The sequence below is a fragment of the Pimephales promelas genome, chromosome 17, assembly GCF_988280905.1.
Source record: "Pimephales promelas chromosome 17, fPimPro1.hap1.1, whole genome shotgun sequence".
Taxonomy (NCBI): Eukaryota; Metazoa; Chordata; class Actinopteri; order Cypriniformes; family Leuciscidae; genus Pimephales; species Pimephales promelas.
Genome location: NC_142785.1, coordinates 31,508,611 through 31,522,068, shown reverse-complemented (window position 1 = coordinate 31,522,068; position 13,458 = coordinate 31,508,611). Strand labels below are relative to the sequence as shown.

The following is a 13,458-nucleotide window of genomic DNA, read 5'->3' as shown; positions in this document are numbered from 1 at the left end:
CTTTATAGTGGAAAAAGGGTTATTTTTATATGTTTAAAATATTCTTTACACCAAGAAAAACAAATGGTGGTATTAAGAGCTGTTCTATGGGGACATAAAAAAAAAAATGTATCTGATGTGTTTCTTTGGGAGGTGTTTTCGGGAGCTGCTGTAAACATGTCAACGGTTTAACTACCTTAACTAACTTGCATGCATGGCTAGATTGTCTTTAAACTGATGCTCTGTCATGGCAGTAGATGGTCTGATGTAGAAAACAGACTATAGAAGACCATAGAGCATCTGCAGCAATTATGACTATATATTATAATGCTGGAATATTTTCAAGTCATCATCAAGCTTGTGTAGCTAGAAATGTCTTTAACATTCACATTCACAAATGTTTTGCCTTTATGAATGCTTTGACTACAGTTAAAGAGCTCAGATGATCCAGCAGGACAGATGGATGGGTATGGAAATCAAATAAAAGTCACAAAAAGAGCTTTTTACTTTGGTTACATGGTGTCTGTCTAAGCAGGCCGTTCTTGTCCAGAATAGTTGGCCTCACATCGACAGTCTGTCAAAGGCAGAGATTGGCAGATCAAATGCTTTTCAGACTGTTGAGGAGATGGTAATGGACTGCCGAGTCTCTTGAGTATTCCAGGCGTGTTGTGATCTCTCTTCCTCTCTGGGTTTGTACAGTGAGCGAACAGACTCGTAATAAACCCATTACCACATGAAAGACAACATCTGGCTTCCTCACGGCCAGTGCTGCTGTGTCCGCGTGTGAGACGGGTGAAGAGTCTTTAGGCACCTCACGACTCTGAGTCACGATCTGATTGTAAAATGATTCTTAATGCATTTCAAGTGTAGGGCCATGAATTTCCTCTCTATGCCAAGTTCTTTGACTTTAAACTTTGCATGCTTTAGTGTTGGCCATGAACTTGAGTCTGTGACTGTGTGTGAGAAAGATCAACCAAGGAATGTGTGTTTTGTCCTGCAGCATACCTTAAAATATTGAATTCCTGACTGTTGGTTGAATGTCTTGGATGTTTACTATCATGTATGAGTGAGACTATTGCTGCGTCCCAATTCGCTTACTTATATACGCCCTAAAAGTATGTACTCTTTTTGTGAGGAAAAAGTACACTCTAAAAAATGCTGGGTTGTTTTAACCCAACTTTGGGTCAAATATGGACTAACCCAGCCGTTGGGTTAAATTTTTACATTACATTTTTAACCCAATATTTCAGGTTTGTCCATATTTGACCCAAAATTGGGTTAAAACAACCCAGCATTTTTTAGAGTATACATACTTTTGAGTGTGTAGCAAAAGAGTAGGCAAGCTTTGGGACATACTATCACGTCATCTTTAACGGACAGCTCTGTCTCTGTCACCGTAAACTGCCCTGTCAATCATCTTGTCACAGTTAAAATCCTCCATTCTATCTAATTTGATTTCCTACCGTTTCGGAGAGCACGTTCATCTGCCAGTTGTGGGTCTTTCATGCTCTCCTCGTGTTTGCAATTAGAAAATAATGATGCATTTAAAACGTAATGGCTAAACGTGTCTTTACAAAAGTTCACAATGCTGCTGCAAATGCAATATAATGTGGACAACATTAAATAATTCATTTTCGTCAGGTTAGATACTGATAATTAATCACTCAAAGCTCTTTATCTAAACCTCTCTACACAACCGCGGGGACTCGCGCGTCCTCCGTATCGACTACGTGTCTGAATTTTTTTTTTAACACTTTTTTACTCGTGTTTGTAGTTCTAACCGAATCCTCGTCCACCGCGCAATGGTTTGTGGGCAATATCAGCCGTTAGAGTGTGCGTCGATCTACACTTCGGATTCTGACCGGAAAAAGTAGACCATCCGGGTATCTTTGAAACACTCATTTCAACATACTATTTGGGACGTACCAATTCCATTTTCGAATACTATTTAGGACGGATAGTATGCGAATTGGGACGCAGCATATGTTGTCAAAGTTTAACCCAAAATTAATAGAATAAATATTTAAACTAGGGCTGGACAACGATTAATCGCATCCAAAAATGAAAGTTTGTGTTTACATACAAAATGTATGTGTGCATAGTGTGTGTAATTATTTTGTATATATATAAATACACACACGCATGTATATATTTAATAAATATTTGCACGTATATACATTTATACAATATTTATATTTTTTATATCGATAACACATTTTTCTTAAATATATACATGCATGTGTGTGTGAATTTGTATATACAAAATAATTATGCACAGTACACTACACACACATATATTGTATTATATGTAAACACAAACTTTTATTTTGGATGCGATTAATCGCGATTAATCGTTTAAGTTTAATCTAAATTTAAATTTGTTCCAATTCTCATTATTATAATAAAAATTTATTATTTCTTATACCATATATTTATTTAGCAAACATATAATTCTATAATGTGTGTATGTTATGTATATATTATTATACATATAAACTGATTTAATTAGCCAGTAGAAATACAATTATGTAATGTAAAATAATACATAAATAAAAACATTATTTTTTTTATTTTATTTATTTACTTTATTTTTTTATTTCTGATGAAATACTCTGTACTGTTGATATTGCAGGTCAGCATGCAATATGCATCTCTCTCTCTCTCTCTGATGGTGTCTAGTTTAGGAGGTAAATTTAGGATGGGAGCGACTCAAAAACAGCCAATTGAAAGACAGTCGTGATCCTTCACGTAGAACCCAGATAACTTTTTCTTCTCATGCTCTCACTCAGCCTCTCTCTATCTCTCTCTCTCTGTTTTATATATGGAAGTGTTTCTGCACCAGATTATCCTGCGTGTCTGAGGAAAGTGTGTGTTTGTGAGCATTTGACTCACGTGTGGCTAGTAGGTTTCTGTCTCTAGCACTAACAGGCAGTATTCATCTCCATTACGCTCTTCTCACCGGTCTTTCTTTCATTAGGGAGGTTGAGCACCTGACACTTTTAAAGAAATAGTTCACCTAAAAATCTAAATCCTGCTGTTGTAGTTAACCTATATGACTTATAATGCGTGTTTATACAGCTATTTTTGTCTTGCTTTTTTCAATGAAAGCATCTAGCGACCGCTGTAACTCTCTAAACTCATTAGCATGAATACACGTAAGAACCTGACGTCAAACTTGCCACACACCAGGTCTTGATATGGTAGATTTGAATACACATTAGTGAATTTTGAGAATTTGTATGGAAATCATGATTAATCAGGATTCTTTGATTAATAGAAAGATTATTTTAAATCTGTTAATAACATGGCACTTCAAATAATAATTTGACCAGTAGGTGGCGATATGTCAATGTTAAAAAACGCATTAGTCATTGAATCATTCATCCACGAGATTAGTTTAAATTATCCAATAATCAAGATAACAAAATTATTTATGAGTGAGTCATTGAATCATCCATTCAAAATATTCTCGGAATTTTTTTCAGAGTCATTTGGTTCATTCAACGAACGAAACGAACAAATTGACTCGGAAAAAGATTTGTTCATTTTGATGAACGTGTTCGAACAGGATCGTCACAAACGTGCGTCACAGAACAGAGCAAGACGTGCATTTGAGCTTATAAAACTTAAACTTTGTTATTAATTTTTTAATAGAGCGATCGCTTCGCTAGATCATCGTCTGGAATCATTTAAAGCCCTTTAAACAGTCTTTAAGACCTTGAACCGTTTGGTTCCCATTGAAGTCCATTATATGGAGAAAAATCCTTGAATGTTTTCATCAAAAACCTTAATTTATTTTCGACTGAAGAAAGAAAGACATGGACATCTTGGATGAAATGGGGGTGAGAAAATTATCAGCAAAAGTTTTTTTGAAAAGTGAACTACTCCTTTAAATATTTAAGATTTTAAATAGACAATTATTATTTTTTTTTTTCTCAGAACCTCTAGTTAATTACATTAGGGGTGTGCGATATTGACGAAAAAGTGCTATCTCTATATTTTCTGGGATTTTCCTGATAATGACATTTTAGATCATATTTTGCCGACTGTTTATTATGTTATTAACATACTGTACAATGCTACGTACATTCACATCACATGTTAACGCAGATGTAGAGTTACACTCATGGGACACCGCAATTCACAAAAGGTCATCCCCGTTAAACATTTCATTCGCTAGCAGATGCACCGTTCTAACGTGAGCTATTCTAAGCGCGTACACCCGAACCGCACCACCACTTAAAGCCTGACAAACAACGCCTGGTCCCCATTGACTTCCATAATAGGAAAACCTGTACCATGGAAGTCACAGGGGACCAACTGTTTGGTTAGGTGCATTCTTTCAAATAAATGTAATTTTCAACAGAAGAAAGAAACTTATTTGGGTTTAAAACAACTTGAGAGAGTAAATGATGACAATTTCCATTTGGGGAAACTATCGTTTTAATGTTAATAAAACAACAAAACACAGCGAGGAAATCACTCACTGCTCTTGACTGAGAACTTATAGTAGATTTAATACAATTTGTAATATTTGTTCTTGAATGCTACTGTTAAAAACACATACTCATAAAGCACTGTTTATTGCATTTATATATTATGTGGTTTATAATGTAATGTGTTTATCCGTGTTCTTATTTTTTAATACAAATAAAAATAAAAATAAATTTCTTATTTTTTATCTTCACCACTTTAGCCTATTTTTTTTTTTATTTATTTCATATTTTGTTATCTAAAATGCTTTGTTTTTAAAATAGGGACATTCATTTGGCTGTAATGCTCAGTCACTTGCAAAATAGTAAAACCATTAAAATAAGAAAAAATAATTGAGATAAAACTGTAAATCATGATTTTCCTGAAATAAATTGTGATATATTTTTGCCATACCACCCACCCCATGCACATCTACTTTTACGGTGCTTTTTGTCCTTTTTTTGGGAGGTCAACAACAGCTTCTGTTCCCTGTGCATTTTATATTATGTGAAAGAGCAGCATGAACATTCAGCTAACCATCTCATTTTGCGTTTCACGGAAAAAACAACAACAAAAGTCATATGGATTCGAAACGACACACGGGTAAGAAACTGATGCACAAATGTTAATCTCTGAGTGAACCAGACCTTTTATGCTGTCCATGATTTAACCTACAGTTTCTAAATCCAGCGAGTGTTTTACAGTTCAAACCACCATAAGCTGTTTCTCTCTCTCTCTCTCTGCGTGGGTTGAAATAAAAAGATTATAATAATGCTAAACGAAGCATTGCAAGGACCACTGCATCTGATGATCTGAAGCATCGAAACGCCACAGGATCAGATGATCTCGCTGTGTTTGTTCTGATCAGCTTCTCAAATCAACTTTTGTGCACAAGTTTCTTGTGCATTTGTGTGTTCTCGAGAAGATTTTCCAGCTGATTACAGGAGATTAAAAAGTGATTAAATGAGTCCAGCCCTGAGCTCAAACGCAGAGACTCACCTCCAGCCTGGGATCAGTGGTGGTGGTGATGATGAAGGTGAGGGAGAGATGACCAGCACATGTCTTCCCTCTCCGTCAGGGCACGAGAGCTGAGGTGAGTCCAGAGAGAGGGTCTGCCATGTTGGAAGTTTCACGTACGGTCAGTCGGTCCTGCCGTGATCCTTACACATCCAGCGTGAGAGATTCCACTGAGATCTGCCCCAAAACACACACGCAAACTCAACCCGACCGGCGCTCCCCCGCAACTCTCTCCCTCTCTCACACACACACACGCATACACACACACACACTCACACACTCACGCGCACACTGCCGACGGGTTGCGGTGGGGTCCAGCGCTCAGCGATGGCATGTGCGCACATGAGACATCCATCCTGAACCAGCCGCTCCAAGAACTGAGAGACCCAGCGACACACACACACACACACACACACACACAGAGAGAGAGAGAGAGAGAGGAGGCGGGGTGGATGACAGCAAAGCAGGGAGAGGGAGGAGGGAAATTGTCAGGAAAATCCAGCTTTAGGTCATGTGGTGACCTGCTGATTTACACATTTACATTTTGAATTTATTTATTTTTATAATCTATGTCCTTAGATCTCCTCGATTAAATGCTAAATTGAAGAAAAACATATATACATATTTTATATATATATATATATATATATGAAGAGTTCAGATGCAAAAGCCTCTAAATGCCATTTGAAATTTTCTTCTTTAATGATGATTTTTATCAAACTTGTATATTTAAGTTCAGTAATTTCACTTAAATGGCAATGATAATTACCTATTAATTGTTATTTAAGTGAAATTACTGATCATTAATCATCATTAAAGAAGAAAATTTCAAATGGCATTTAGAGGCTTTTTCATATATATATATACTGTATATGTATTATATATGTAATATATTCTATATATTATATAGAAATGTAGAAATGTTTCCAATATGCTGATTTGCTGCTCAAGAAACATTTCTTATTATTATCAACAGCTTAATATTTTTGTGTGTTACTGTGTAACAATATATCGCAATACAAAAATACAACAATACGTATCGTGGATAGTGACAATATGCATCGTGGATAGTTCCCCCAAAATAAAAATTACTGTGTGAGGAAAAAAATCTACTGTTGATACTACTATGTATAATATTGGTTATGATGTATAATAATGCAATATGGGAACATTTGTAGGTGCTGATAATGCCAAATGTCTGATGCTACCAGTAAAAAGTGGCCGACATTATTTTAAATATATCTAGTCATTGGAAGCGTGCAAGCATATTCATCTACAATAATTCTGCATTTTCAGCTTCAGAATCATGAATATTGTTATTCTGGTGTCACCATTGTCCTTGGGTTACATGCACCAAGTCCAAGCCTATTCATTTCAACCCACAATGTAATATCAGATTTAGCATTTTAATCAACAGTACATTTTTGGTTAATGTCTTGAAGTATCGCAATAATATCGTATCGTGAGTTTAGTATCGTGATATGTATCGAATCGTGGCATGAGAGTATCGTTACACCCCTATTATTGATGTGTGTTTGTGTGTGAGAGAGAGAGCTCATTTATCTTGGCCTTTGCATTTGTTTATTAATTGGATCTCTGAAATGTGATTGATCGGTTGTGGCATTCTGACAAACACATTCTTTTTTATACCATGGTGATATTGAATGTTTGATGGTGGCTAATAGACAATCTAATGTGATTGTTTCTGTAATTAAAGCCGGGGACACACTCAATGACCGTAAGACCGATTATGAATGCAATTTGATACTTGCGACTGATTATGCCCAAACGCGGCGAGTCATAGACGGCTGTGTTCAGTCGTTGTTTAAAATGGGCTCCAGTCATTGGAAACAGTCTGTAATGGCACTTGTACCGACTCGGCTCGCTTTTCGCTCAGTTTTCCATTGCAGATTGCCATAAATAGTACCCGGTCGTCATAGCAACGCCTTTCGTTCCTCGTTGCCCAATCAAGCTCTCGCTGGATCCTCTCTTCGGCCACCAAACGAAGGAAAGTCTGCACCTCCTCGTTTGACCACGGCGAATTCTTACGAGTTGCCATAATAATAGTAGTAAGTTAGTAGTAAGTAAACTATTTAAACATGGCGGAGTTATTTTGGATACTCCATCTGGCACGATACATTCTCTCTGACCAATCAGCAGTCACATTTTAGTATCGCCTCGCCGGAGGTGATACAAAAAAAGTTCCCGAAAGCAGGTAGCTACAACTTTTACACAGAGAGCTGGTACTGTGTATTGGAAATGCGCCTTAAGTGTAGTTGCGTTCAGTCGTTGGAAACAGTCTGTAAGTGTGTTCAGTTCAGTCTTAGGCCGTGTCCACCAAAGCGTTTTTCCACGCGTCTGGCGGATGTTTTCAATTGTTTTCAATGGGAGCGCCGAGTTTTTAAAACGCCATGAGCGTAACGAGGCGCTGAGCGTTTTTTTCACGCTGAAGCGCTGAACGCCTGGCGTTGGTCGCCGTGAGTTGAAAAATGTTCAACTTTGGATAAAACACAGCGCTCATCACTGTCACTTTTTACCGAACCGTCCAATCACAGTGGAGGAGGGGCGGGACTAATAGGACACCGACCAACTGCCACAACATGCTTTCTGTACAACATCAACCGAACAAAATGGATGAAACATAAATTTTTAGTTTTTTTTAATCTGCAAAATCAGTTTCACTGTGCCGCAGATATTCTGTATAATAGCAACAAAACGTCTCAATGGAAAAAAAAACGCTGCGCTGACAAAATGCTCTCAAGCGCCCAAAGCACGCCGTCTTAAGCAGAGCGTCTAGCGTTTTCAGCTGGCTAAAAACTCTTTGGTGGACACACGGCCTTACAATGGTTCTGCTAGTCGCTAAGCATTTCCCCAACATAAATAACTGTGATGTAGTTACGTACTGTAGTTTCAGATCACATCACCACGCTATTTCAGATATAGACTTACAGGCTGTAAGTCTTTTGCAAAAGAAAAACTTTTCTTTTGCTGTAAGTTACAGCAAAAGAAAAGTATCAGTCTACTGGGAAACAGTACCTGAGGAAGTTTTGAGAAAGTTTATGAAATAGATTCAAAGCTAGAGTTTTGTTTGAGACATTTCACCAAGATCTCTCTGAGAACATCTACTCACCCTCATTTTGTTCATAAGAAACATAAAGGACGATATTTGGGTTCACACAACATTGGACCCCATTGAGATATTCGTCTTTTGTGTTTGATGGGAGATAGAAGGTCATAGAGGTATGACATCACATGAGGGTGATTAAATGATGACTCTTTAATAGTTGACCAGTGATAGTCTACACAGCGCTTCTTTCTTTCTTCATATTATTCTCTCTTTGTTTTATTTTTTTTCTATCTGCCCTCATAAGGGCCACTAGGAGGAAAATGCATTCTGCTGACGCGGCACGCATTGATTGTGTTGTCCTAGCCGCTGGTAAGGCCACACCACTGAATGGCCTCCTTTAGGATGGATTTAGTTGAATCAGCATGTAAAGTCAGTTCTGTCATTACTTCAGTTTTGTGGTTATACGGATGCAAATGCAAATAGGGAGAGTGCGTTTTATTTTCAATCTTTGTGTAACCCGCAGGATTCATCAGCCCTTATTCCACACGTCTTGTCCGACCATTATGACTGAAATCAAAGGGTGTGAACTTCACCGAGAACCATTAACAGAAAATTCAGTTCCCCGAACAAACGGCTTTGAAGTGAACTTCCATTGCCTGACACACACACACACACACACTCACGGCTTCAAACGTACCTGTCACCACTGCTGTTGCGGCTCTATCTTTATTATCTGCGGTGATAATAAGGCCCTCTTTTCTTTGCCTACACAATTTTACGTGTTGTTTTATTAAATAGTTTGACTAATTTGATTGTGCTTTCATTGTGCAGTACTTTCCGCTTAACTTTAATCATTAAAGCGTCACCATCAAATCATTCCTCATTTTTTCCCCTCAAAATGAGCATAAATAAATGAACACATTCAGCAGATTCCATTTGGGTGCTGGGATGTAGTGGTTGAAGCTCAGGATTCCCACTTCCATTAAAAACCTAGACATTTTAAGGAACTTTTTCTGGCCTGAAAAAGTCATGAAAGCTTTAAAATATTTAATTAGCTTGATATTGCTCTTGTGTAAAGTAAATTTGCTTGCATACTGTGGTGGTTTCCAGTTTTGAAAACCATACTAAATTGCCTTATAACCATAGTACCATGCCTTAATTCTACGTGGTATTGATTCAACAAGGTGCTGAAAGCATTCGTTAGAAATGTTGGGCCATTTTGATAGGATAGCATCTTGCAGTTGATGGAGATTTGTGGGATGCACATCCAGGGCACGAAGCTCCCGTTCCACCACATCCCAAAGTTGCTCTATTGGGTTGAGATCTGGTGACTGTGGCGGCCATTTTAGTACAGTCAACTCATTGACATGTTCAAGAAACCAATTTGAAATGAAGTAGGCATCAGAGGATGGGGACATGGTCGCCATAAAGGGATGAAACAATGCTCAGGTAGGCCGTGGCATTTAAACGATGCCCAATTGGCACTAAGGGGCCTAAAGTGTGCCAAGAAAACATCCCCCACACCATTACACCACCACCACCAGCCTGCACAGTGGGAACAAGGCATGATGGATCCATGTTCTCATTCTGTTTACGCCAAATTCTGACTCTACCATCTGAATGTCTCAACAGAAATCGAGACTCATCAGACCAGGCAACATTTTTACAGTCTTCAACTGTCCAATTTTGGTGAGCTCTTGCAAATTGTAGCCACTTTTTCCTATTTTTTCCTCGGTTGTAACGAGTGGTTATTTCAGTCAAAGTTGCTCTTCTATCAGCTTGAATCAGTTGAATCATTTTGGCCCACAGGACTGCCGCATACTGGATGTTTTTCCCTTTTCACACCATTCTTTGTAAACCCTAGAAATGGTTGTGTGTGAAAATCCCAGTAACTGAGCAGATTGGGAAATACTCACACACAACCATGTCACCCTCAAAATTGCTTGAATCACCTTTCTTTCCCATTCTGACACTCAGTTTGGAGTTCAGGAGATTGTCTTGACCAGGAATGCATTGAAGCAACTGCCATGTGATTGGTTGATTAGATAATTGCATTAATGAGAAATTGAACATGTGTTCCTAATAATCCTTTAGGTGAGTATATTTTGTACCACGCTGTACTAAGGACCAGCAGGTGCATGTGAATCTCTGTTTCTTCTCCAGGGCAGGAATACATGAGAATCTTTCTCAGATGAGCATGCCATTTACAGACCTCATCCCGCTGGTTTAATTAAGAGCTCAAAACACAAGCTGCTAAAATGTGCTCTGATCCCACACTTCTTTCCTCCTGTTGGGAGTGAGTGAGTGTGTTTGCATGTCTTTTAATCAGCCATGTGTATGTAATCTGTCGCGTACAGCTCTGTCCACAATCGCTAATATTGGGAAAAAAAACATCGTTTTTCTGATAAAAACCCTAACTTTCTCTGAGCTCTAAGTGTAATTCTGCCATAGGTAAACCCATTGGATGTAAAATGCATTAAGTCGAACACTATCTCGCACATATGTGAATGTCTGAAGGAACGGTTCTGGCTGGACTTCTCATTTGGCAAATGGGATAGTCTGCGGTGTGTGTAAATATTTATGTCCCATCTGGATTATTGATCATCCATTCTGCACCTTTGCTTTGAAAACAAATGTAAACCCGGGGTTTCGCTTGGAAACATACTGAAGATGCTGCTGTATAAACACCACACGTCCTTTACAAATTCAATGGTCCATAGTCTACATTAACATTTCATTTTTTCCCCCCTGAAGTCCAATTACAGTTATAGTAATGATTTCTTCCACCAAAATGGGCATTATCATAATTTTTCAAGACCATTTTCCACCCCTTTTTCCAATTTATCATATTTGTTTAATATCGATATTTTTTCTAGCAAAGCATTAATCTCTAATGGATCCCTTAACCGTGCAAATGTGCGAATGTGTTCAGTCGTATGTTAACGTCCTCATATTTATGACATCAGTTTTACAGCTTACTCCTGTATGTGGAGTCAGTTTAAGATTGCTATAGTGTGTATTTCTCCTGCAGTGTCAGACGTTTGCATGTCACACAGATGCTGTTTCTCCAGATGTTTCCAGGCTCCTGCTGGTGTCTCTGTCTTCCGTTAAGCGGACAGGGATTCTGTCTTGGCGGCTCCATTTGTAACTGACAGAGCCATTATTTAATTAGTGTGATTTAGCTGTAAATGAACACACTCCAGCGCTGTAATAAAACTGACTCGACCTGAAGCAAGAATACTTAACCATTAGATGTGAAAGATGTTCAGCAGGCACTCGAGGAGTCCTTCTTTTTTTCCTATATTTTTAATTTTTTTTGTACTGCATCTTAAAACTGTGTTCTGAATCTATCCAGATGGCATACTGGTGGTTTTTGTTGAGTTTTTGATAGATAGGTAGGTAGATAGATAGATAGATAGATAGATAGATAGATAGATAGATAGATAGATAGATAGATAGATAGATAGATAGATAGATAGATAGATAGATAGATAGATAGATAGATAGATAGATAGATAGATAGATAGATAGATACGTAGATAGATACGTAGATAGATAGATAGATAGATAGATAGATAGATAGATAGATAGATAGATAGATAGATAGATAGATAGATAGATAGATAGATAGATAGATAGATAGATAGATATGTAGATAGATAGATAGATAGATAGATAGATAGATAGATAGATAGATAGATAGATAGATAGATAGATAGATAGATAGATAGATAGATAGATAGATAGACTTTAATTGTCATTGTACAGTTGTGCCATACAATGAAATTTGCTGGAGTCTGCATTAGGGTTGGGTATCGAGAATCGAGTATCGATTGGAACCGAGACTAACTTTTCGTTTTTCCCGGAATTGTTCAAAAGTTAAAATTTTGATTCCTAGTTTCGATATTCACAGCCGAGCGGAAGAAGAAAGCGCCGAACAACACTAACGAAGAAGCGTCTACCGGAAGTGTTGGCATAACCACGCAAGTCGAACATGAGTACCTTACGTCGGCGGCCCAAAGTGTGGCTTCACTTTTCTAAAAATAACAAAATCTTGGCAAAATGCAAAATTTGTGACAAAAGGAGTATTTTTACAGAAGGAGTATTTCCTTCAGAAAGGATTATTTCCTTCAGAAAGGCCGTTGGTTAGCAAGGTAAGCTAAACTTTTTTGACCCTGCCTCTTAGAAGAATCAGAATCGAGAATCGTTAGGAACCGGAATCGAAACAAGGAATCGGAATCGGAATCAGAATCGTTCAAATTCAAACGATACCCAACCCTAGTCTGCATACAGTACATTGTTTTTTTGGGATAATGCTAAATTCCATTCAGCGTCAGCTTTGGGATTTTGGGACTTCTGACCATAAAAGCTGCAACATTAATTGACATTCACCATTCACTCGGCAGGTGTTCAATTGACAGCAAAGAAGTGCTGAAGCCAAATTGTGTCTGTAAATGATGCTATATTATGTCAGTGTTTGTTCTGCAGGTGTACAGTGTTCCTCAGCGAAGGTCATTTATTGGGTTTTTCACAGCTGTCTCTGCAAAACTTTATCGGAGGAAATTTGACTCCCTGTCCAAGGTTGTACGTATCTTTTATAAACTACTGTTCCAAAGCCAATACATTAAATTGATCAAAAGTGATTTTTGGTAACACTTTACTTGAAGGGGTGTGCATAACCATGACATGACATATGTCTTAAATATGTAAGTAGCATGTTTATGACATGTGTCTTTCGCTCATTAATGACATTTTGAATGCAAATATGACATTGTTTAAGATGTCTTTGACATAAACCAATACATCATGACAAGTTGACATAAAATGAAGTTAAATTGTCATGTGGTTGGCTTTGACATTGGCTGTCATGAGGCATTATAACTATGTCATGAATATTTTTCGGTACTAATTGAATTTGTCAT

At 37.7% G+C, this 13,458-nt stretch overlaps 2 protein-coding genes across 3 annotated transcripts in view; one reads left to right on the top strand and one right to left on the bottom strand.

Moving 5' to 3' along the window:
• Positions 1 to 5,879, bottom strand: part of insyn2a (inhibitory synaptic factor 2A) — a 60,910-nt gene extending 55,031 nt beyond the window's left edge. Inside the window, exon 1 of the mRNA XM_039651472.2 lies at positions 5,452 to 5,879. The gene's annotated coding sequence lies outside the window, so the exon portion shown is untranslated. The remainder of the gene's footprint in view (positions 1 to 5,451) is intronic.
• The window catches only part of dock1 (dedicator of cytokinesis 1), a 269,281-nt gene that overhangs the window by 155,733 nt on the left and 100,090 nt on the right, over positions 1 to 13,458 (top strand). The window lies entirely within an intron of this gene.